We start from the raw sequence: 27,600 nt of genomic DNA on the forward strand, positions 1-27,600 counted from the left end.
GTGTATAATTTTCTGTATGTTTTGCTGTTTTCTGTTATCTAGTATTTTATTGAGGATTTTTGCATCTATATTGATCAAGGATATTGGCCTGTAGTTTTCTATTTTTGATACATCTTTGTCTGGTTTTGGTATCAGGGTGATATTCGCCTCATAGATAGAATGAGTTTGGGAGATTGTCCTCTGTTTCAATCTTTTGGAACAGTTTGTAGAGAATTGGTATCAGTTCCTCTGTGAAGATTTGGTAGAACTCCACAGTGAACCTGTCCAGTCCTGGGCTTTTCTTTGTTGGGAGCCTTCTGATAACAGCTTCAATCACCTTACTGTTATTGGTCTGTTCAGATTTTCTATATCTTCTTGCCTCAGTTTTGGTAGCTTGTATGCATCCAGAAATTTATCCATTTTTCCAGATTTTCAAATTTGTTTGCATATAGATGTTTACAGTAGTCTCTAATGATTCCTTGTATTCCAGAAGTGTCAGTTGTCATATCACCTTTTTCGTTTCTAATTTTTTTATTTGGGTCTTCTCTCTTCTTTTCTTAGTCTTACCAAAGGTTGGCCAATTTTATTAATCTTTTCAAAGAACCAAGTTTTTGTTTCATTGATCTTTTGTATTGTCTTTCATGTTTCTATTTCATTTAGTTCTGCTCTGATCTTAGTTATTAGTTTTTCTAACTTTAAGTTTGGATTGTCCTTGTTCTTCTAGATCTTTAAGGTGAAGTGTTAGGTTATTTATTTGCCATCTTTCCATTCTTCTGAAGTAAGCATTTAATGCAATAAATTTCTCCCTTAAAACTGCTTTTGCAGTCTCTCTCAGGTTTGGTATGATGTGCCATTATTTTTATTAGTTTCAAGAAATTTTTTGATTTTCTGTTTGATTTATTCTTGGACCCACATTTCATTAAGTAGAATGTTGTTTAATTTCCATGGGTTTGTATAGTTTTCAGAGTTTTGTTTATTATTGATTTCTAATTTTAATCCATTGCAATCAGAAAAAATACATGGAACAATTACAATTTTTTTGAATTTAAGACTTGCTTTGTGACCTAACATGTGGTCTATCTTGGAGAATGTTCCATGTGCTGATGAAAAGAATGAATATTCTGAGGTTGTTCTGTGGAATGTTCTGTAGATATCTGCCAAATCCAATTGGTCTAAAGTATTGTTTAGATCTTGTGTTTGTGTGCTGATTTTTTGCCTAGATGATCTGTCCAATGATGAGAGTGGGGTGTTCAGGTCTCGCACTATTATGGTGCTAGTGTCTATTTCTTTCTTTAGATCTAATAGTGTTTGCTTTGTAAATCTGGCTGCTCCAACATTAGGTGCATATATATTTATGATTGTTATGTCTTCTTGATGGATAGATCCTTTTATCATTATATATTGGCCATCTTTATCTCTTTTAATGGTTTATGCTTTAAAGTCTATTTTATCTGATATAAGAATAGCTACTCCAGTTTGTTTTTCATTTCTACTTGAATGATATATCTTTTTCCATACTTTCACTCAGTCTATGTGTGTCTTTACAGGTCAAGTGAGTCTCTTGGAGACAGCATATTGTTGGGTCCATCTTTTTAATCCAGTCTGTCAGCCTGTGTCTTTTTAATGTGGAATTTAGTCCCTTTACATTCAGAGTCATTATTGAAAGGTGTTGATTTACTCCTAGCATTATACTGATTTTTGTTTAGATGTCTTAAGTATCTTTTGTTCCTTTCTTTCAAATTTTCTGTTTGTCTTCTGTATTTGTTGCTTCCTTAGAATGATAGATAAACTATTTTTTCTCTCTTTTGTCAGCATTTTTATTTTGCTGGTAGGTATTGTTCTTTCTTGTGTATTCATGGTAGTGATGGTTGTTTTTGTGGTATCAAACCCAGTTCTTCCTTGAGAATTTCTTGTAGGGCTGGTAGTGTGGTAGTGAACTTCTGCAGTTTTTGTTTTTCTGAGAAATATACTATTTGACCTTCATTTTAGAAGGATAGACTTGCTGGGTAGAGTATTCTTGGCTGGCAATTTTTTTCCTTTAGTGTTTTTAATATATCATCCCATTCTTTTCTGGCTTTTAGAGTTTCTGATGAAAAGTCTGATGTTATTCTGATTGGGGCTCCCTTATAAGTGACTTGCTGCTTCTCTCTTGCAGCTTTTAAGATTCCTTCTTTGTCTTTGATATTTGTCAGTTTGATTATCACATGTCTTTGAGAGGACCTTTTTGGGTTGAATGTATTTGGTGATCTTTGGGCTTCCTGAATCTGGGGATCCATGACTTTCCCTATACCTGGGAAGTTTTCTGCTATTATCTCATTGAATATGTTTTCAATGCCATTTCCTTTTTCCTCCCCCTCTGGAATACCCATGATTTTGATATTTGAGCACTTAAGGTTGTCAGTTGTCTCTCTTAAATTTTCTTCAATTTTTGAATTCTTTTTTCTTTTTTCTGGTCTGCCTGTGATAATTCAAACAGCCTGTCTTTTAGGTCAGAAATTCTCTCTTCTGCTTGTTCAAGTCTGCTGGTTAAACTCTCTGTTGTATTTTTTATTTTGGTGAATGAATACTTCAGCTCCACAAGCTCAGCTACATTCTTTTTCAAGGCATTGATTTCTTTGCACATTTCTTATTTCAGATCCTGTATGTTTTTTCTCATTTCATTGTGTCGTTTCACTGAGTTTTCTTGTATCTCATTAAGTTTCCTTAGAATAGTTACTCTAAATTCCTTGTCAGTCATTTCAAAGACTTCTTGTTCTATAGAATCTGGCACTTGTAAGTTATTAATTTCCTTTTGTGGCGATGTACTTTCTTGGTTTTTCATATTTCTTGTTTCTTTCTTTTGCTTTTTTGTCACTGTGGCTGGGGGTATTGCTGTTCACTCATTTCACCCTGATGTCTGGCTTGGATCCTGAAGGGTCTGCTGCTTCTGGACAGCAGAAGCTAGCCTAGACTGGAAGACCCACCCCACCTGCCTTCACTGGCTGGTCGGGTGGCGTGGGAGTCCAGAGCCTCTCAAGTCGGTCATGGAGACAGACGGCCTGGGCTGGAAGTCCTGCCCCATCAGCCTTCACCGGCTTGTCTGGCTCAGGGCTTGGGAGCCCATGCCTCTCAATTCACTCATGGAGATGGATGGCAGTCCCACCCCAGCCTTGCCTGCCTTCTCTGGCCAGCAGCCTCGGGGTGTGTGGGCCCAAAAGCCATAAGGTCTCTTTATGGGCCGAGCCCGTGGCGCACTCGGGAGAGCACGGCGCTGGGAGCGTGGCGACGTTCCCGCGGCGGGTTCGGATCCTATATAGGACTGGCCGGTGCACTCACTGGCTGAGTGCCGGTCACAAAAAAGACAAAAAAAAAAAAAAAAAAAAAAAGGTCTCTTTATGAAACGGGGAGCAAACTTAACTGGGGTCCCATGGCGGGCACCTCCTGTCCTTTCCAGCACAGATTTCAGGTCCTCTGTCGCTCCTCCTTAAAAGCTGCAAATTGGTTGCTCTGTAGGTGAGAGCAACACCGAGAACTGACTACTAGTCTGCCATCTTGACCCCTCCCCTTTAAGCACTTTATGTGTCAAGCACTATGTATAGTGTTTTACATACAGAGTTTCATTTTATTTTAATATGGAATTGCTCTCCTCAATTGCCAAAAAAAAAAAAAGAAATCTAGTCTCATAAAGGCTCAATAGCTTGCCCAAGCTCCCGTGTCTATGGAGTTGCAAAACCTAAACTGGCATCTGGGTATATTTGATAACAAAACTTAATGGCCATAACTTTGTGCAATTTTAAAACAACTGGAATGAAGTCTGTGATCATTAAAACTTAATTTGTTTTGCCTTCTTATTTTATAGGATCAGCATTCTACTCTTCTATGTCCTTTGGATTTGTACAAACATATTAAATTATGTTTAGGAGATCATGGAAGGGAATACTTAAGGGTATTTCCAAAAGAGTGTGTAAAGATGTGTGTTCCACCTGCTCTTGGCTCCTTTTCAGCTATACTGTCCTCCTCTCTTACCCACAGATGGGAGGTCATACCCAAGGCAGAGCTGGAACACAGCCCTGGCTTTTGCAAGGGAGGTCTTCCCTGGACAGAATTGGGACTTCCCTGGACTGCAGTGGAGTATTAGTGATGGGAAGGTTGTTTGTCTTTCCTTCATCTTTGAAAAGAAGATAAGAAAAGACTCAACTGGCTACATGCAGTTAAAGGGAAAATGCAAAGATAAAATTTATCTTGTGTGTCTACACCCATCCTTGCCCAATGTCCATCTCAAATATAAATTGAGTCCCTATTTTAACTTTCACTACTTAATCCTTTCACCTGTATCTTAGATCCTTTCACTTGTATTTTAGATCCTTTCTTTTCCTTCCTCTTGTCAGATTTACTTCCATAGTTATCATCCTCCCATTCTATCAACAGTGCCTTTTTCTTCATTGTTATTACTGCTCTTATTCTTCCTTTACGCTTTTGAGAGTATTTTTCCTCCATAATAATAACAAACATTCTGAATTGACTCTGATTTTTCTTTTAGTTACCATCCTTTCTTTTTTCATTTGATGCCAAACTCTTAGAACATATGGCTACCTTAAATTTTCTCCTGTTACCTTTCAAGTTCTACAATTTAGATTTTATTTGAAAAACTCTAATAACATGTTTGATTGAGTTAAAAACCATCAATTGGATACATTTACAACCTTATGAATTAACTGAATATTAACATTTGATTTCATTGTTTTTAAACTGATGCTTCATATATTCAAAAAACATTTATAATCAACTGTGTTATATTTTACCTGTGGAGAGTCAAGGCTTTTCCTCTGCAATTAGTAGGGGCCATCTTTCAATACTGAAAATCCTTAGCCTATTTATCAGTCTGATTTTTCACTCACTGCTTAATTAATTGATTTTTATAATATATCTATTCAATTAGAGTGGGAATATATTCTTAATGAAAAATGTTGATAGTTTAAAATATTTAAATATATGAGTATTCAGTTAGTTTTGTTTTTAATTACTTGTTCTTAATTACTGTACACTCACAGATACAGACATACAAGCACACGTATTTTTATGTGCCTGCTTTAACCCATATCAAACTTAATAATAGTTAGACTACTGAAATGAGGAAAATTATTCTATTTAAATGATTTTAATTTGGGGGAAGAACTTTAAACACTTGGTTCCTACAAGTATAAATTAACATTTTAAAGATACAATATTGTCAGAGAGTGCAGCAAAGTATTTTATTATATTTGTGCCTCAAGAAGTGAAAATTTCTTATTTAAATATCACTGTTTTTGCAGACTTAGTTTCTCTCTTCTTTGCCTCTTTATTCCTCATTTGTGAATGCTTGCATAATATATCCAGTAAGTATATTTTTTGAGAGCATAACTATTTTCGACAGATGTAATCCTAAGTTTTATTGCTTCATATTTACATTAGCGATTAACGTGTTTGCCTGAATGCTTGGCAGATTAACATCTCTTTGTTTAGTTTTATGATTTTTGTTTTAAGCGCTGAAGAAGTCTGTCATTGACAAAACTGAACTAATGTCAATGATCTTATTTTTCAGAATTTTTGTGACATTGAAATTTTGCCAAAATATGCACGCATATAAATTAAATGATAAAAATAGAAACTGAAGTTTCAATTTTAAGAATTACTCAGTGTACTTTTTATTCCCAAGCCTACTAAATGAGAAAATTCAGGCCATCATTCTTTGCTTTTTATAATTTATTGCTATTTTAAAACTCTTTTCCATGTTTATTCCCAATTCTTCAATTCTTTTAAGAAGAAAATCTACCTATTTAAAGTATTCAAGGTTAAAATTAAATTCCAATTTAATAGTCTTTTACCTAGTAAACTCAAGCATTTCTAAGTGTTTAATTAAGTCAGTTTTATAAGGGTTAACAGTTAGATGTATATCCAGGCCATCCAAGGCATGCAATTGTCAGATGGTTGCTAGGCAACAGATATCAGGTTTGGCTGATGTGTCTTTCTAGGCAAAGCTTACAGTGTGAGAAGAACAAATTACATGACACCTTCATTTTTGTTGTTACACTTTTTGAAAATAAAGTTGTATTTGTAGAAAAAAAACCTTGACATTTATTATGCACATCATCTTTCTTCTAAATGTCAACTATATCACTTGATAGTTAAGTGATAAGGAACAATACATTAAAATGACAGATGACATTTTAATTCCTATGTGGTTTCGGATATGGGCCTTCCATGTCATCCAGTTTTTGTATCATCAAGGTAATTAATTTTCTAAGTTTATTGTGATTGAAAAGAAACCACAAGAAGTAATATAACGAATTTAAAATATACAGATTTTAATGCTATTCAAGACTAGAAATGATAATGACATATTACATGACTCAGGCATAACACCAAAATATGTTATCAGTGATAGAGATGAAATTCAGAAGACTACATTTTAGAAATCTAGGTTGAAGGTCTTTGTTTCTTTGCAAATGTTTTAAAAATACTGTTGTTACATATTAGGATATTAATTATTTTCTATAAGATGTGTGCTTGCTTCAGCAGTACGTATACTATTATATATAAAATACTATAGCATTAATATAAGAATTATAATGTGTGTAACATAATGCCATCCCCTAGTTTTAAATCCCAATAGTGTTAGTTCTATTCTCCTTTTTTCTAATAATTCTTTTTTTCTTTTTTTTAATTGAATCATAATTTAATATACATATTTTGGGGGTTCAACATTGGCATATGTTGATCAAATCAATATTATTAGCATATATTATTATAAATTATATCTATTCTTTATGCCCCTTATCCAATCTCTCCCCATCTCCCTCTCCCTCCTGCCTCTGGCCTCTGATAACCCTAGATTTCTCCTCTCCTGAAAGGGTAAGTGTAACTGTGTTGATTTGTTGCCTAGATGATCTGTCCAATGCCGAGAGAGATGTATTCAGGTCCCCCACTATTATTGTAGAGCATATGCTTCTTCCATCACTCTGGAGTCCTCATGAAGAGAGATGTCCTCTCCCTTTCTTTGGTCTCTGCTGGTGACTCTCCTTATGTCAATGCACTCAACCATCTGCATGGTGGTTGTAGCATCTAGCCGCTTTTGCAGCAGCCATGGCTACTGTGGTGGCTGTGGTGGGTCACCCAGATGGAAGTGATATTTTTTGTGTGCTTCTTCCCTGGTTGCAGGAGGAGGGGTCAATTCCCAGATCCATGTCTCAGGACCCCAGGTGGCTCTGTGGTGGCAGTGGTGTGCCTGGTTGCAGGAGCTAATAATTCTTAATGATTGATAAGTAAGAAGTAGATGAGAATATTGATTATGGTAAAAGATGGTTGAGGTATATAAACCCAGGAGGAGATAACCAAAGTTATCTTTTAGATAGCCAGAAAACAAAAATATTACTTGATCATTAGTTTTCAGACATTTTAAAGGCAGATATTTCATAGTTCTGATATTTATTTCCCAAATGAGGAATTGTGGCAAAAATTACTAAAAAAGTTTACTTTTCATTAGTTTAGTTTTTCATATGGAACATTTAATTCAAAATTTAGCAAAATCAGTATTTTTTTGTGTGTAATTGAGTGCAATCCTTCACAAATTAAGAGATTTCCCAGTGAATAGTCAGTATTTAGGATTAAATTTAAAAATGTGGAAGATATATATTCAAATTCAATATTTTTACAAAAGGGAATTTGGTCAAATTTTTATCTGGAATTATAATTCTGATACCACTCCCTGATTTTCATTATTAGATAATATAATCTAAGAAAACTCAACTGAAATAAAATATGTAAGGAAGATGAGTTGAGTTGGAGTGTACAGTGACAGTGATTTGACAAGACAACTAAAAAGATAACACCACAATATTTCTTTCTAATTCAAACCAAATTTTCTGTTTACATAATTCTAAATTCTCAATTCACTTCACAGAGCAGATACCTTCTCAGTGTAGACTTAGAAAATGGATATCAGGATTTATTTTATCTCTTTGGAAAATCATCCAAGTAATGCTGATTTATATTCTTTATGTGTTAAGTGAGGATGCCAGACTCTACATGACTTTTTTGGTGATAACATATACAAAAATAATAAAATAAAAATAATTTAAGTTATAAAGCATTATTTATGAACATCTAATGTAAGGAGAAATTGTGGTTATACTTATTATGTATCCTCAATACAGCAGCTTTTATATGTGACCTTGCTCAAGAGCAAACTATCTGCCTAACACTTTCTAAAAAAAAAATACTCAAATAAATATTGTTACCAGATTATAGAATTGTTTCAACATGTTATGAAATAAGCACACTTATAAAATTAGGGTTGTTACAAATTGAGGACTAGATTGCTCAAAAGGTGATGCTGCTTTCTACATACATTATGTGTCTTAAAACTATTATGCTCAATCAATATTCACTTTCTTTTTGACATCCAGAAACAGAGTCATGTCTGGATGATAAGAGTTTTATTTAAGAGGTAAGAAAAAACTTTAAAGAATTAGAAATACACTTGCTGCTTTAATATGAATCTTTGGGGCTATTTTGGGAATTAGTTGTGGTTAATTCATCTCTGTTCTTTTCTTCTAGAGGTCTTCCACATTGAGGGACATGCAAAATCAGTGAGACCAGAGACACAGAAGAGAGTCAAGCTGTATAAATCCCACTCCTCCTCCCCAATTAATGTAGTGCTAACTATAGTTATTTGTATTTTAATAACAAGACTTTTATTAGTATTGGAAATGCTTCTTGTCTTACAATTTTCATTAAGGTGTTAAATCCCTAATTACTTTCTTCTTCCCATCTCTTTAATATAATATTTATGAAATTCTACACCGATAATCTAAGAAATGATGATGATAGACTATTTAGTCCTGAATTGAGCTGGAGTAAAGTAGTAAATTTTTGTTGTTAATCAATTCATAACATTCATTTTCATTATCTTATAAAATATATTTTGATAGAGCCATAATAAGGTCTTCCTTTTGAGCCATACTTGACTTTCAGTCCGCCTGTGAACAAAATCATCCTGAAGCTGACAGCATACTTATATCGGGTAGCAAACAATGCCATTTACGTAGAAAGAGTTCAGAGATCTGAAACCAACTTGGAATATTTGACTATTAATCCTGGCATTTTCTCTCTCTCTTTCTCTTTTTAAAATTTTCTTGAAACATGATTGATTATACATATTTGTGGTGCATGGCATTGAATATTGGTATTTGTGTACAGTATGTGATGATCAAAACACGATAATTAGCATATTCATCATTGCAAAACACAACCATTCTTTGTGTCCATTAACCAGTTTCCCCCTAAGCCCCTTCCCCCTCCCCCTTTCCATCTGTAGTAACTACAGTTCTGTTCTCTCCTTCTGGATGGTCAATGTATTATTGTGATTGTTCTTTCTTTCTTTCTATTTATTTACTTATTTATTTGTTCCCACTTATGAGTGAGAACATGCGGTATTTCTCTTTCTGTGCCTGGCTTATTTCACTTAACATAATTTTCTCCAAGCTCACCGATGTTGCAGTGAATGGCAGAATTCATTCTTTTTTATGGCTCAGTAGTATTCATTGTGCATATACACAATGTGCATATATAGATTTTCTTTATCCAGTTGTCTGTTGATGGACGTTTAGGTTGGTTCCATATCTTGGCTATTGTAAGCAGAGCTGCGATAAACATGGGAGTGCAAGTATCCCTTAGACATGATGATTTCCATTCCTTTGGATATAAACCCAGCAGTGGGATTGCTGGATGATATGGCAGTTCTATCTGTAGTTGCTTAAGAAACCTCCATACTATATTCCATAAGAGCTGTGCTAATTTACAGTCCCACCAATATCCTTGCCAGCATTTGTTATTCTATCTTTTTGATAATAGTTAGTCTAACTGGGGTAAGATGATATCTCAATGTGGTTTTGATTTGCATTTCCTTGATGATTAGTGATGCTGAGCATTTTTTTCATGTATCTGTTGGCCATTTGTGTATCTTCTTTTGAGAAATGTTTGTTTAGCTCCTTTGCCTATTTTTAAATCGGGCTGCTTGGTTTTTTTACTGTTGAGTTGTTTGCATTTCTTTTATATTCTGGATTATTAAGCCCTTGTTGAATGTATAGTTTGCAAATATTTTCTCCAATTCTGTAGATTGTCTTTTCACTCTGTTGACTGTTTTCTTTGCTCTGCAGAAGCTTTTTAGTTTGATATATTTTTTCTTTTGTTGACTGTATTTTTGAGGTATTGTTCATAAAGTCTTTGGCCTGCCCTAAACCCTGAAATGTTTTCATGTTTTCTCCTAGGAGTTTTATAGTTTCAAGTCTTATATTTAAGTCTTTAATGCATTTTGAATTGACTTTGGTATATGGCAAGTTTCATTCTTCTACATATGGATGTCCAGTTTTCCCAGTACCATTTATTGAAGAGGCTGTCCTTTCCTCAATGTACGCTTTTGGTGCTTTTGTTGAAGATCAGTTGGCTGTGAGTGTGTGGATTGATTTCTGGGTTCTCTATTCTGTACCACTAGTCCATCTGTCTGATTTTATGCTAGTACCATGCTGTTTTGGTTATGATAGCTTTGTAGTTTAATTTGAAGTAAGGTAGTGTAATGACTCCAACTTTATTATTATTTTTTGCTCCAATTTGCTTTGGCTGTTTGGATGTGCAAATAAGAAAAACCACAACAAAATGGAGATAACAGTAAAGCAAGAAAAGTCTTTAAACAGCACAAGGAAAGTTTTCTGGGAGTTTGGGAATGAGGAAGAGTTAGAAACCTAAAGAGTGGAGGAGTAAGGAGAGGAGAAGCTGTCCTTGTGCAACATATAAGCACATCTGTCTGACTTGCTATGTTCTTCAGGCTGTAGGATTTCTCTTGGATGGTATTTTATATGAGAATAAAACAGAAGTTAATACTTATTTTTTAGTTGCCTTAGACCTAGCCCTGAAGATGAGGAATAGATATTGTCTATTCACTAAGATATTGTCCCCTGTATGATAAGATAGATTTTTTTCAGGTTAGAGCAGATTCAGGAGAGAAGCATAAGTAAAGATGTGAAGACTGTTATATATAGAGAACTCCTTAAATAGGTTTGCCAGTGAAGAGGAGAAGATAGGTCCATATTTGAGGGGTTTCTTTGAAGTTGAAGAAGTATTTCCTTTCTTAAGGCTACTTTATCCACTGTTATGGGAGAGAAGATGGAAAAGAAAGAGCCATTTCAGGTAGGTGCATGGATGTGGTGTTGCAAAGTTGAGATGTCTGTCTTCTGAAGACCTCTATATTTTCTGTGAAATATATAGAGAAATAGAGGCAGAGAGATAATTTGGGGGGAGAGAATTTAATGGGAGGATATAAGAGAACCAACAAGAAGAAGCCTGCAGGATTCCTGGGGAGGGTTGAGGACCCAGTTTAGCTTACAATGGTTATAATGTCATCAAGTGAGCCAGTTTTCCCATTGCTCCACAGTGGGCACAGGAGAAGTAGATGGTTGGATGCACCCTGGTTTAGGGTGTTGGTAGGGGTGTAACTAAAAGACAAAAAGGGGAAATTGTGTTCTGCATTGTATTAGCAAAAGAATGACCAAACTGATGGACCATGCACTCTAATTACAGAAATTACACACAATGAATTTTAAGTGAAAAAAAGTATCTGACTTTTTAAACTGAACTCATCTTGGGCTGTGCCTCTCATTTCCTCAGGGTGAACAAACAAACTTACTAACTGAAGGTAACTCAATCTTCTATTTTAAAATAGTCTCATTGCGAACAATTATTCCATTAATTCAAAGTTCAAAATCCTTTTCATGAATATCTCTCCTCAACTCAAGGTGCCTCACCTTCATTTCTTCTTTCCCAGATGGGCTCTTGGTAGAGAAGTTCAACACCAATTGGGTGGGAAACAAGGACACAGAAGTCACCTTTTATCTTTATTCTTCTCATCTCCTTCTCTCCTAGGCTACTTCTCTCAGTAGCTGGAAATGCTTACATTGGTGTCTTGTCTGAACAGGATCTACTACCATATCACATCATCTTCTCTGTGAAGGAATAATATTATACAAAGGGGGGCTGATGTATAGGAAGGAAGCACAGAAGTTGGTGGATTAATTGTTCCTATGAGGTACATGAACAGGTGTAGCAGATGTGGTTCAGGAAACAAGATGGAAGGAAAGGAAGGTGTGCTCAGGGTGAATAATGCCTGGCTTTAGTATTCCAAAGCTGGAGAAGTTCTGGTAGATGCCAACGTCCAGTGTATGCCAAAAGTAGTTGTCCGATAAAGGATCTTGGAGCCAACAAGGTGTTAATGCAAGGCTGGTGTGTTATTTGAATTATAACAACTAGCCTGAAATCTTGTAACACATGCCTAAGAATAGGAGTGAAGATTGAGATCATAATCCAAAGCCTTCAATTAATAAGGCAGGTATTCCAGATGGCCGTGGCAAATGGATTTTAAATATAATTTTCAGTAGACACTCTTTCATCACCAGAGACTAATAGAATTGTAGGGAGTAAATAGAGTATAGACACTTTTTAGAGATAGGATGCAAGGGGAAATTTATAACTGGAAGGTGATCAAAGACAGTGATCTTAGAATTTCCAGGTTAAAACCTGGTAAAGAAGATATAATCTCTGATATATTCTGGAGGTTTTGTCATTTGTCCCTAAATGTTACTGTGGCATGAAGCAAATGTTTTCTTCACTTGCCAGTAGATAAAGGGTAGGAAAAGTATATAATGAAGAGTTGGGAGAAGGGTACCAAGGTGCCATTCCCTCCTCTGCCCCTTTGCTAGTCTGGTAGCATAGCAGGATTTGGAGTCACCACAGTTACTGCCAATAGCCATGGATGCTCTTTGCTGGCATTTTACGTAACAGAATACGGAAGCAAGTTATGAGGAGCAATCACAATCACAGTCCTTAGTTTCTCATATTTTAATCAGAAAGACCTAGTGAAATATCCTTGGGAAAATGAACTTTGCTAAAAACGGTTTCCAGATGTCTGACGCCGCTGACTTGGATGTGAAGTGCTGGAAGGCAGCGGGGTATTGCGAAGGGGCTTCAGAGAGAAACACAGGCAATCCATGGCTAAATGTCAACTGGGAGAGGCTCTGAAATGTACTGTTTAATTGTGATTAACTAGTTGTGTACTTGATTTAATTAGTAGTTGCTTTAATTACTGAGGAGAATTTTGCAGGTAACTTCTGAAATTTCTAAGCCTTCATTCAGTGGCTAGATTCTATCTGTTATAAAATGCATGTCCATGTAAGACTGATTTCTTCCATTTATTTTTCATAAAGAATTCTAGAATTGACACTTTGCATAAAGTTCCATATTCTGCAAAGCAATCTTAAAACATATACATATATAAACCAAACTGTTTCGATAAATTTGGGGAGTTATCATGTGGTCTCTTTATTTACAATCATTAGATTTTATGCTGTTCTCAGAAATTATATCTTATTACCTGGCTTATTTTTCTTTAATGCTAAAGGTGTTACCTAATTACACTATAATTAAATGCAATTTATCAAGTAGAAATAAAGACAAAACCAGTCATCAGAGACTCTTCTTCCATTCATAGATATTCAGTGAAGGTGTATCCTGTAATTAGTTTACCAATGTTTACTCTAGAACAAGTAGAATAAAATTGTTATCATTTTTCCTTTCATCATCTGACAGCACACTTGGAATTCATTTGCATAGCTCTACAATGGAAGTCATTACCCTCATCACAGATCCACTGTTGTATAATCGGTAATTTAAAAAAAAATGAAGTTTACTAAGAGGGTAGAGACAAGAAGATGAATTTGTTGTTGAATGAAAGAGTTCGTAGTTTTTAATCTTTTTGGGGGAGCAACAAATGTTAACATAAACTCTTGTGATTTCAAGTTTAGCCAAATCCCCTAAAAGACAGATTCTGTTTACTCTTATACATAAAAAAGTGAGATGAGTACTGAGACATAACTGATAAAGGAGATGACCAAAAACTAGTGTTGAAAACTTGTTCCTTCATGCATCCAAAGCAATAAAGGGATTAAAGTTGGAGAGGCTAGGCAGTGTAGGATAGATTTCTTCACAGCTGGTGTGCTGTATGTTCCTTCTTTCTCAAGGTGGTGGTGGTGATGGTGTGTATGTGTGTGTTGTATGATGGAGTGCAGGTTGCTTTCTTCTCATCTCAAACTTATTAAGAGGCACTGCATGAAAACCTCCTGGAGATCCAGATATGTGTATCTGTGGTTTGGAGAACACAGAAGCTAAGGCATTACCTGCTTCTCTAGCAACTAAATGAAAAGAAAGATGCACTTGGGAAGTAACTACATTAACGCCAGTTATTGTCAAAGGTGTATATGTCCTGTCTTGCTCTTTTGACAAAACTGTTACATTCATCTTTACCATGCATAGTTAATATAAGTGAATTAGCTTCCCAGTAAGTGACTATCTAACTGGTTTGAGTTAAGGATAGGGAAGCATCACGTCCCCACTTACTCGTCTCCCCACCACAATCCTTTCTGTACTCCTGGTTTTCTGGAGTGATGTTTCCTCTTAATCCATTTATAGTGGTTAAAAGCATGGGTATTGGGGTCAGACACAATTGGAGTGGAGTGTATATTTGTGAGGTATATATATATATGTGTGTGTGTAGATTTATTGTATATATAACATATATATATGTATATATGCACATATGGGGAGATTTATTATGAGGAATTCACACATGTGATTGGCTGGAGACTCAGAAAAGCTGGTGGCAAGATTCAGTCTGAGTCTGAAGGCCTGAGCACCAGGGCAGCCAATAGTGTACCCAATCTGAGAGTAGGAGAAAATGAGAGGAGGTGTTCAACTCAAGCAGTGAGGCAGAAGAAAGGGAACAAATTCTTCCTTTGGCTGCCGTTTGTTCTATTCAGGTCCTTAATAGATTGGATGATACTCACCCACGTGGAGAAGACCCGTCTGCCACTTCACTGAGTACACCAATTCAAATTCACAAGCTAATCTCTTCTAGAAACGCCCTCATAGACACACTCAGAAATAATGTTTATTTGAACATTCCATGGTCTCCTCAAGTTGGGACATAAATTAACTATCACAACCATTCAGTCTCCGAAGGCTCCGTCAATAGATTTCATTGGCAGCTATCACCCACTACGTGCTAGGTCCTATGTCAAGTGCTTTTTTCCCCAGTTAATCTCCCCTGTGATCCTAAAAGAATGTTTTTGTGATAACTGGTACATACTAAGAAATCACGGTTCAGAGAAGTTTTATTCCTTGGTGAAGTTTGCATAGATAACAGGAGGCAGAAACACATGTTGTCTCTTGTTCCAAAGCCCATGCTGTTTGTACATTACCATTATTTTTATGATTACTTAAATTCAGTTAATTTTTACTCCCCAAATAGAGATGACAAAAAAAAAAAAGAGGGCATTCCTCTGGAAGAAATTGTTTTCATAATGGTACTCATAGTTTTTTCTGAAATTAATTTTCCAAAGGAAAAGGGGAGGGCATATAAAAAAACCTAGAAAAAAATACAAATTTAGTCCTCTTCATATTATGACTTAGGAGTTACATTGGTATATGTGTTTCCTATCTAAACATATGGAACACAGATATAGATATACCAGGTATATAGAACTCCCAATATTCCGCTTGGAGAGAAAAAGCAAATAATTTATCTGACTTCTATCCTTTCATTGATCTGCTATATTATATGGTGTTAGGAAGACAGTTAATCTAATGTCAAATCAACAGCTGGCCCGGTGAAGAGTCTTTTACAGCTTTAACTCTCAATCAGTTTTGTTTTAATTTTTTCCCCAGGAAAATACAATGCCCAACATTTCTATGTATTAAAATATTTTCAAATTTCTTTTTTAGGATATTATTTCTTAGATCATAAAATATGAATTATTACTTACTATTTTGTCATTCAATATTATTATGCAAGTTTCTAGCAGAAATTTCAGATGCAGAGGAACAGTTAAAATGGTATTTACAAATCAAACAGGCCATATGTCTTTGCACTGGTTATACACTCAGGGCAGGAAAATTAACATTTCTTGTCTCTGGTTATCAGATGCTTCTTTTTCCCCCCGAAATAACTTGAATTAATGGATTCTTATCTTGCTTTTCAAAACCACAACTAAATAAGTGGTTGTTGGACTTGAGGATTGAGTAATGTGTGTAATATCCTTGTGCCCCTCAGGGAACTATCAGTTGCGTGTACTTTTGTAGATAGAATTAAGTTTTTTTCTTAATTTATATATATATGTATATAGAGAGAGATATATATCAGAAATAAACAGTATAAAATAAAATGAAAGCTAGCATATATAAATTATATTAAATTATTGTTACTGTATTTTTCTACTACCTAAATTATACATGCATTCAAAACTCATCTGTTGTAGATGGTCATGGAATAAATCCAGAGTAATATCTGCATGATCTAATTCTGATATGCATATTGCAATATATCACATTAAACTAATATCTATAATATGCATTCTTATCTTTGATAATTTAAACTTCCACAAGATATAACTATTTGATTTTTGAAAATATTTTTCTTTATTTTTCATTTTTGTTTAAATTTATCATGATTATTATTTTATTATTTGGCATCAACAAGAAATAATGTAAAAGAAAAAACCCCCAGTGTTCTTACTGGCATTACTATGGGCTTATATTATGTTTAGTTTAGTACATTTCTCTTTACTTTTATCTTTTTTTTTTTTTTTTTTTTTTTGCTGTTACTAAACAATCTGAACAATTTTCTATACTTTACACTTAATTTTATAAGTTTTTTTCCTATTTCTGCTGACCAGATCAATATAGGAAAAGGTGAGGTTGGGGGCATGGTGGAAATACTGGAATTCTGGATCAAGGCCACCAGTGTTAAATAAAAATTCATTGAGGAATCACATTTCATGTGAATGTTTTCTAGGATTTGGGAGAGATACAGAGGAACTGCTATGGAGATAAGGTAATATCCATAAAGTTGCTTAAAACTGGCATTTCATTTAGGAGTTTTTTACGTATTAGGGTTAATGTGTTTACATTAAAAGTTTTTCATTTCAATATTCCTGGTTTAGTTTTAGCACCTTTCCCCAGAAAAAGTAGGAGATTTCTGCATTCTACTTTCAATTTTTCTTGGGATTTAGAAATATGGTACACCAGAAACTTAAATCCCCAAATGTTACCGATCAAGTGCCGAGGCACTGTTGAATGAAGGCTGTGAGGCAGCTATTGAAAGCAGATGGGTTGCATGCTTACTTCCTTTTCTCTTTCTAGACCACAAGACATAGGAGTAGGGTCTTCTGCTTTTTCTCTTGGTGTCTAGGACAACCTGAGGATCCAGCTCTCTTGAAGTGAACACTCCAGTAGACAAGCAAAAGAAACTCAGTAAGTGGAAGTCATGCCACACAGTGAGTTATTTCTCTTTAGCTTCTGTGTACTGCCCCAGTACTTGTTCTAAGAGCACACACTATGCTATTTTTACAAATAAAAATATCAGAACTATCGTAATTTGTTGAAATGTGCATCGGAAACTTAGCTCACTCCTCATGATTCCTGTATCCCAAACTGGAGTCAAGGTTAAAATGACCCAGTAGTGATCATCCTTTCACCTAAGGCTCTCTCTATACAAGGTAGAAATGTTCTCATAAACAGTTATGCAGATAGGAACAATGCAGTCTTGTTTAAATTGCTAGCTCAACCCTTTTATGATATGATTACAAAATGAAAACTCTGATTTTATTTTTTTGTATCTTTTACACAAAGTGAAAGGAGGGACAGAAAGCCCTTTTATGGAATCTGTTATGGAATCTTTTATGGAATCAGGAGCTTTGCCCTCAGTTCTCTGTTTCAGAATGAGTACAAGAAATATCTACGCATACTCAGTTTTTACTTCAGTGTCCAGGCTCACTCTTTCTTCCAGCCATCTTTCATCTATTTTTTTCATCTATTTTGTTGTTGTTGCTATCTTACCATTCTCCCTGAACCCCTTCTGCTTGAGCTCTTTTTATTTTTTTCTCCTTTTTAAATTGTATATATATTTAAGTTGTACAATATGATATTTCAGAATATATAGATGTAGTGAAATAATTACTACGATCAAGCAAATTATCCTACACATCACCTTCCATAATTACCTTTGTGTCTTTGTGTGTAATAAGAGCTCCTAAAACATACTCTCTTAGCAAATTTTCTGTACACAGTACAATATTATTAACCACAGTCCTCATGCCGTGCATTAGCTCTCTACTTTCAATTTTTGAATATGCAGTGCTACATAACTGCAAGTTTGTATCCTTTGGTCTACTTCTTCCTATTTCCTCCCTCTCCTTTCCCCTGGTAACCACTGTTCAACTTTGTTTCTATGTACTCAAATTATTTTTTTGGTTTCATATGTAAATGAGAACATGTAGTATTTTTGGTTTTTTTCTTTCCGTGTTTGGTTTATTTCACTTAGCATAATGTCTTCCATGTTTGTCCGTATGGTTTCAAAGGGCAGTATCTCCTTTTTATGGCTGAGAAATCCATTGTCTATATGCACACCACAATTTCTTTATCCATTCATCTGTTAATGCACACTTCTGTTATTTTCATATGTTGGCCTTTGTGAATAATGCTGCAGTGAAATGGGAGTGCAGATATCTTTACAAGGCACTGATTTCATTTCCTTTGAGTGTAAACTCAACAGAGGGACTGCTGGGCACAAACAAATGGAAGGATATTCTATGTTCATAGATCAGAAGGTTTAATATTGCTAGAATGTCCATATTACCCAAATAAATATACAAATTCAAAGCAATCACTATCAAAATTCCAATGGCATTTTTCTCAGAAATAGAAGAAACAATAATAAAATTTATGCAAAACCACAAAATACCACGAAAGGCCAAAAAAAAAAAAAAAAAATCTTGAGAAAGAGAAACAAAGTTGGAGGCATTACACTTCCTGATTTCAAATTATATCGCAAAGCTGTAGTAATGAAAATATATATGGTACTGGTATAAAAATAGACGTATAGGCTTATATAACAAAACCGAGAACCCAGAAATAAATCCAAACACACATAGTCAACCCAGTGAGGAAAGAATAGTCTCTTCCATAAATAGTGCTAGAAAAATTGGATATCCACATGCAAAAGTGTGAAGCTGAACCCTTCTACTACATTCTTTGAATTATCTGTTTTCTCTAGTGATCACTTTTACTATGTTGATTTTATTTTTTTTATTTTTATTTTTATTTTGTCTTCAGTTTTATTTATTTATTTATTTATTTTTTGCTGTTATCTTTTCTTTTCTTTTTTTTTTTTTTAAATTTTATTTTATCGATATACATTGTGGCTGATTATTGCTCCCCATCACCAAAACCTCCCTCCCTTCTCCCTCCCCCCCTCCCCCCCAATAATGTCCTTTCTGTTTGCTTGTTGTATCAACTTCAAGTAATTGTGGTTGTTATATCTTCTTCCCCCCCCCGTTTTGTGTGTGTGTGTGTGTGTGTGTGTGTGTGTGTGTGTGTGTGTGTGTGAGTGGATACGGAAAATGTGGTACATCTACACAATGGAATACTACTCAGCTATAAAAACGAATGAAATACTGCCATTTGCAACAACATGGATGGACCTTGGGAGAATTATATTAAGTGAAACAAGTCAGGCACAGAAAGAGAAATACCACATGTTCTCACTTATTGGTGGGAGCTAAAAATTACTATGTTGATTTTAAATGTTAACTTTTATGCTTCTAGTATTATGTACAATGATTCTTCGTTATCTGTTACTGTTCTTGAGAAGGCGTGGTGGATTTCCTTCGACTCTTTCTAAGTAGGTGTGTTTCCTTGGGCAATGGAGAACTTTAACTCGGAGCAAGGGACTAGCTGGGGCATATTTACTAATATATCTTGAGGAGAGTAGATAGAAAGCGGTCTGGTAAACTGTGGGCCTCACAAGCAGAAGAATAAGAATTTTTGGAGGGTGCTTGCCTCAGAGTCATACTTTAGCTTTCTTCAAACAGATTCTTTCTTTCTTTCTTTCTTTTTTTTTTTTAGAGCACACTTTCAAGTGTCATGCCTCGGGGAAAATCTTCCTGACTGTGCTGTAGTTCTGGAAGAGAAATTAGGCTTCTGACTAGTAAATTTATTTTATGTAGCTATTTTTAAAAATCTTTTTGTTTTCAGTCTTATTCTTATTTTGGCCCGTTGTTCTAACAATTGAGTTTCAGCCCAAATCCTCCTCAAGTTAATACACTCTCACCTACTCAGCAGTGTTTTTATGGCATCTTTTGGCCTTTAGTTTTTGTGATTTTTTTTCCCACTCTGTCTCACATGTCAATCTGCTATATACCTTCATCTCTGAAAAATTTGTTGAAGTCTCTTTTTTTCTCTCATTCTTTTTCTGGTATAAAATTATTTATTTTGTACTTCAAAATATTTCTAATAGCAGCACTATTCACAATAGCTAGGGCATGGAACCAACCTAAGTGTCCATGAAAAGATAAATAATGAAAATTTGGTGTATGTATACAATGGAATACTATTCGGCCAAAAAAAAAAAGCGAAATCCTGCCATTTGTGACAACATGGTTGAACCTGGAAAACATTAAGTTAAGTGAAATAAACCAGACACGGAAAGAGAAATACCACATGCTCTCACTCATATGTGGAATCTAAAAATTTGATCTCATAGAAGGAGATAGAAGCATGGTGGTTACCAGAGGCTTGGGTGGTTAGAGGGGAGAGGGGGATGGGAAGATGTTGGTCAAAGGATATACAATCGTAGCTAGCAGGAGTAATGTGAAAAAATTATCCAGAATAGGCAAACATATAGAAGCAGAAATAGATAAGTGATTGCCTTGGGCCCAGGGATGGAGGGAGGCGGGGGATGGGACAGGAGAGGAGAGAAGAGAAATGGGAAATGACCACTAATGGTTATGATGTTTCTTTATTGGATGATGAAAATGTTCTAAAATTGACTGTGGTGATGGATGCACAGCCCTGTGAACATACTGAAAACCACTAGATTGTACATTTTGAATAGGTAAGTTGTATGATAGATGTATTGATTAGGTATCTTTTGAGTTTGCTGATTTCAGCATAGTGTAAGTAAGAGCTCAAACTTTGGCCTTAAAAATACCTCAGTTTAAAACCAGTGATACCATTTACTAGCTACACTCCCTTTAACAGAGTACTTAACAGTGGTTACCTTGAGAATAAAACCGTTGCAACTACTAATTGAGATAACATAGGATTAACATTTAGAATAGAGTATATCCCATGTTAAGTGCTTAATGAGCAGTAATTACTATTTTTCTTAGGTAATATCAGAACATTGACAAGAATCCCTAAATCTGCTACTCCTGTCATTTAGTAGAAATATCATTAATCCAGATTCCAGGGTCTTCTCAACTTGCCAAACTTTTTTTTTTTCTACTTTTACCTTTTTGTTTTAGATATCAAAACTATCACAGATTTCTTTCTTTAAATTTTTCACCAACTTATGTTGATTTTGTATTGAAAATATTTCTTGAATGCTTTCTCATTTTATTACATTTCAGCCTCATCTTTTCAGGATTGTATTAACTCTTTCATTTCTTTTTATTTCATTTATTTATTTTGCAAATCATTGTAGAGAGACTATGCTGAACCTCCAGTCACTGTGCCAGGGGCCTACTGTCGATGGTAGTCAGAGAAGCCCTTCCGAGTGCTGACATGTGTATTGGTGACAACAGGAAGAGGAGCAGGAGCCAAAACTTTTCTCACAGCTCCCCTACCCTCTATTACAAACCATTCTTCACAGTGATTTCAGAGCATCCTTTTCCAACATAGGCCCTAAAACACAGATATTGTTAAAGTGCTAAAATTTATTGAATGACTACGATTACCTATGGTGGGAAATCCAAATTCCCTCAAAACAAACATTTTTGCCCTTTTTACCAGCTTGGATTCTTTTCTACTTTTTTCTGTACTACAGAAGGACAAAGCATTTGTGTTCTCCAGAAAAATCTGGGAAAAAATCCCCACAAAATGAAAATAAGAAATTATAGTGTAATTCCCCCTTATCCATGTGGGATACGTTCCAAGACCCTCAGTGGATGCCTGAAACTGTGGATAGTACCAAATCCTATACTGTATCTATTATGTTTTCTCGTATTCTTACATGCCCACGATAAGGTTTAATTTATAAATTAGGCACAATGAGAGACTAACAACAATAACTAATAATAAAATAGAACAATTATAACAATATGCCAGCATTGCTACTATTTTGCTTTGGGACCATTATGAAGCAAAGTAAGGGTAATTTGAACACAAGGACTGCAATACCCTGACAGTCGATCTGATAACCACAATGGCCACTTAGTGGCCAATGAGCATCTGTAGTGTGAAGACACTGGAGGAAGGGATGAACCATGTCCCAGGTGGGAGGGAGCGAGACAGCACGAGATTTTATCACACTACTCAGAATGGTGCACAATTTAAAACTTAAGAATTGTTTATTTCTGGAATTTTTTATATAATATTTCCGAGCCACAGCTGACTGCAGGTAAGTGAAACTACAAAAAGCAAAATGCAGATGGCGGTGGAGGCGGAGGAGGCTACTGTATATTATTTACTGCTACCTTTGCAGGTGCCTGAAATGCTCGCCTTCCCTTCTTCTCTGCCTAATTTGTCCTTCAAGGCTTGTCTCAAATATCACTTCATCAGTGAAGTTTTCTTGAGAGAATTAGATTCTTCTCTATGCTCCCACATCCCCTTATCCTCTAGAAAATACTTCTATTAAAACACCTGTCATATTAAAATTCAACCTTTTTTTTTAATATATTTTTTTTACATATTTGTTTGCCCAACTAGATTAAGGTTATTTAAGACAGGGGCTGTGAAATATTCATTTCTGCTATTTCTAGCACCTATCTAACTGCTTGGTATATTAGATACTTAATACAAGTTTGATGAATGAAGAGATAGGTAGATGGAAAGATGAATGACAAAAATTTACCTCTTTTTAAAAATAATTGCTTTGAATATACCATTAGTCTTGCTCTGATTTCAATGCCAACAGTTTAAAGAAATTTCAATGACATGACTTTTCTTACCCTGGAAATAAATTCCTATATTTTACAACTTCAACACACAGTGCTAAAACTAATATCTTAACTTGTGTTAGATTCTTTTACATTTCTAAGATTTGAAGAGTGCAGGGAGAGCTTAATGAAAATTCAAAGTGGGTTTGAAGGACGTCTCACTTGTTACTTGTAAATAAGAACGTTCTGTTTATCTTCTAGCTCAGTAAGGAAAAAAAAAAAGACAACAACTCTGGGGAAAAATAGATCCTGCATTTTAAGTCGCAACAAACAAAACTAATAAACAGCAAACCACAGAACCTGTCAGCCAAAAGGAAGGTACAGCATTCATTTATAAACAATTCGCTAGTGTGTGAACAGTCAGTCTAACAGGAAAAGAAAGTGAACAGTATTTTTCAAGAAATCTTTTTTGTTGAATAAATCTTCCACACAATATTGTGTGAGTTATATTGATTGGAAAACATGAAAACACGAGGAGGCCATATTTCTAACATTAATTAAATAATTCTTTTGAGGTACATCTCCTTTGAAATTTGAAAATTATTTCAGTGCCACCAGTATTAACCCACTTGCTACAATAAAACATTTGAATTCATGTTATAAAAGACTCTTCTTTTTCTAATGATGAAAAGAGTCAGATACGGTAATAGAAATAGTAAGGTTCATTAATTAACTTCATATTAGCAGCATGATTATGGTTATAAATGAAGGAAGTCATGAATCTGAAAACAGATTAAGATTATTGAGAAAAGCCAACTGCTGTGATTACCCACTTAATTTATTAAAAACGTCTTTTAATTTATTACAAAGATGATCAGATTAAAATTTTAATGTAATAGGGATCCTTGTCATAGTTTGGGTTCTCCCCAGAGCAAATCCTTAGATTCTAATTTACGAACAGATAGTTTATTTGGGGAGTGATCCCAGAATGCTGGAGTGAAGGAGAGAGACAGGGAAGAATAAAAACTAATTAAATTGAACATCCATCCACTGACACCCGTCTCACACTGACTGAAGTTGCTTCTGAAGATGTTTATCTACTACACTTATGGATGGTGCCTTTGGAGTAAGTGCCCTGGAAGCTTGAGGAGGGAAGTCTACAATATGTGGAAGAACAATCCACCACAGCCATAGCTGAAGGTAGAGCTGCCCTTGGGGGTGTGGTGTGGGACACCAATAGTATCCAATATAAATGTGCATTTGCATTTAATTTATAATTTCTCCAGCAGTTACTTTAAATATAAAGATGTAAATTTTTGTAACTTAGTTGGTCTAAGAGACAGAAAGTAATCTGAAGAAACTGCCCCAGCGTTAAAGATTTTACAACATTTATAAAAAATTTGTAAAAGTCATAATGTACTGGTAGTGATATGTATGTGTAAGTACATTTTATCATCCGCTTGTTGTTGCTGTTACTAACAGGCTGGAGATAATTCTCCTTGATGTAATTGTGAAGACATCATTCCAATGAAGATCACCTCTTGTCATTTTTCAAGACTTTTTATTTTGAGCTAATAAAATGGAAAAAAGCTTCTGCCATCTAAAAGAGTATCTTTGCTAACCCATCTTTTTGTTATAGATAGAACAGAGCTCCTCTTGGGCATTGGAAAAGTGAAAAAAATTTTTTTTTTCCTTTTCCTTTTCCTTTTCCTTTCTTTGCCTTGCCTTGCTTTGCTTTGCTTTTCTGCCACTAAATGATGTCTTAAATTCTCTATAAACATTGTCACCCAACCTTTAACTTATAGTAGTTTTAACCTTTTTTAAGAAATCTCTATTTTGTCATGAATAAATCCTGGGCAAAATATATGGGCACAGAGGTGCTTACCATGTTCCAGGCACTGTTCTAAGGAAATCATTTACATTAGCATACTTAACCTTAATTCAAACTGTTTGAAGTAAGGAACAGTATTTTCTTTATTATATAAGTAATGGAACTGTGGGTTAGGTAGCTTCCCAAAGGTCATACAGATAGGAAGGATCTGAATCCAGGGAGTCGGAGTCTAGAGTCTGTGCTTATAACAAAGCTGCTAAGTGGCAATGTCAGGATTTACATCAGAGTGTGATTCCAGCCTGGAATTGGTCTGATTCTGAAGCTATATCTTTTAATGGTTATTCAGCATCATGTTGCTTCAAAATCATTGCTTCAATCCTCTTCCATTTGTTCAACAGTATATCTTTTCTAAGTACATACAGGGTCTCGTCTCACCTCACCATCTGTCTATTTGACACCCTTTAGTAACTCCCCATTATTAAAGAATTAGGCTCAGGCCCCATTTTATGTAGATCTAGTTTACTTGCTGGTTTCATATTGTTGCCAATTTTTGAATTCCATATTCCTGTCATAATAATTTTTTGCAATTACTTTTTTTATACTTTCTTATCTCCACGATTTGTACATGATATATTCTCTGTTTGGAATATCCTCTCTGACTTCATTTGGTTTCACTCCATTTTTTTTATAGCATTAACTAATATATAACCTCCTTATGAATATCTCTTATCATGTGAGTTAGGACACATTTTAAAGTGAAATAAGACATTATTAATAAATTATGTCGGCAACAAATGTACACCAAGGCAAACTGGGACTAATGGTCACCCCATTGATGAAGGTCTTCCTATCTCATCTCTTGTAATTCAAGTTAGATAATCCTTTCTGTCTCTGTATTTTATAAATGTTATATGCTTTTAACAATCTATTGAAATTATCCCATTTTGAGTGTCCTTTTCACTTGAATATAAAATTATTGGGGATAGGAGCTTTATTTTGCTCAACTTTGTAACCCTTTCCAAGCCCAACTCATTGAAGACACTCCACAAGTATTTGTGTAGTGAATGAACACAACATCATTTTCAATAAGCTAACTGTAGCAGGTGAGGACAGGTTTATGAGACCTTGGTTTAGTATATAGGAGGGGTAGTGTTGCATACTGGTGTGACATGTAAAAGGGACGGCCAAATTAGTGGAGGTTAAATTGGATTGATTCATTGGCAGAGCTAAGAATTAAGTTTTAGTCTCAGGTGGAGGATGAATTGGCTTGAGATGTAATCATATACCTGTATCAAAATGGATTAATGGGAAGGACTTACTGAGGTTATAGTAAGGAACAAAGGTGAAATAAGAGAGGCATGCAGGCCAGAAGTTTTAGCCAGCTAGTATCAGGTTTCACTTACAGTGAAATTAAACATTTCAAAATAGTAGTATCTTAAAGAAATAATAATTTTCTTATCTGTATTATGATTGCTTTTCACACATGTGCATATAATAAAGATACGTGCAAAGGGCTATCTTTATTACATATCTTTACTGTCACATCATATTGTATGTGTGTGTGTTAATATGGATTTAGTTACATGCCAGTTTTTCTTAACGAGCCATATGCTACTTGAAGGACCAGGGACTACGTCTTGTACATGCTTTTTTCTCTCTCAACCAGATCCTTTACTAAGCCTGACATATAATAGGCGTTTAACTTATTTTGTTAAATAAATGAAAAGGTTTTCCCATTTAACTCAGTTCATTTTCTATGTTTTGATCCATGAGGCCGCTGATCACGCATTCACTAAATATGATTATGTGTTCAATTAATAAAAATAGAATGTGATTTTATATTTGTTTTTGGTTAACTGATTGTCTTGGTCTATTTTGTGCTGCTATAAGAGAACACCACAGACTGAGTAATTTATAAACAATAGAAATTTATTTCTCATAGTTCTGGAGGCTGGGAGGGAAGTCCAAGATCAAGGCATCAACAGATTTACCGCCTGGTAAGGGCCCACTTTCTGCTTCCCAGATAGTGCTATACATGCTAAATTCTTCAGAGGGGAGGAACACAGTTCCTCACATGGCAGAAGAACAGAAGAGCAAAAAGAAAGAACCTACTCTCAGAACCTTTTTTAAAAAGGCATTAAACCCACCCGTGAAGGTGGACTAATTACCTCTTAAAGACTTCATCTCCCAATACTATTACATTGACAATTAAGTTTCAACATGAATTTTGGGGAAGACAAACATTCAAACCATAGTACTTATATTTTTCATTACTCTACGATAAGCTTCATGAGAGCAAGATTATGTCTATTGTTTATATATATATATACACATATGTATACTCTGTGGCAAATATAGTGATTGACACATAATAGACTATAAAAAATGTTGAATGAATGAATAAGTTGGAATGCAGAGATTTGGCTTGGTTTTTCTGAGTTCTTAGTGGAGTTCTTTCTATATAATCTTTTTCTTCTGGGATCTCCAATATTCTTTGGACAGTTCCAGTAGGTGGAAACTCAGTTCTTGCCTATGATAGTGAAAATGCCTTGCTTTCCTTGGTGCCACGTTCATGACTATGGCTGTTTTTTTTTTTTCCCCTTAAGGTGGTGTTTGTGGAGGCTTCAAGTGCAACACACACAGGGTGAAAGCCATGCTTTACTTATGTTTTATATTTCTAGTTTGTTGTTGTTTGGTTTATGACAGGTAATAAATCTTACTTTTTAAGAGGTAGCTTCCACTCTGAACATTCAAAAACTTATAGAATTGATTTTAAAATTACATATTGGTTTTCTC

The sequence above is a fragment of the Cynocephalus volans genome, chromosome 15, assembly GCF_027409185.1.
Source record: "Cynocephalus volans isolate mCynVol1 chromosome 15, mCynVol1.pri, whole genome shotgun sequence".
Classification (NCBI taxonomy): Eukaryota; Metazoa; Chordata; class Mammalia; order Dermoptera; family Cynocephalidae; genus Cynocephalus; species Cynocephalus volans.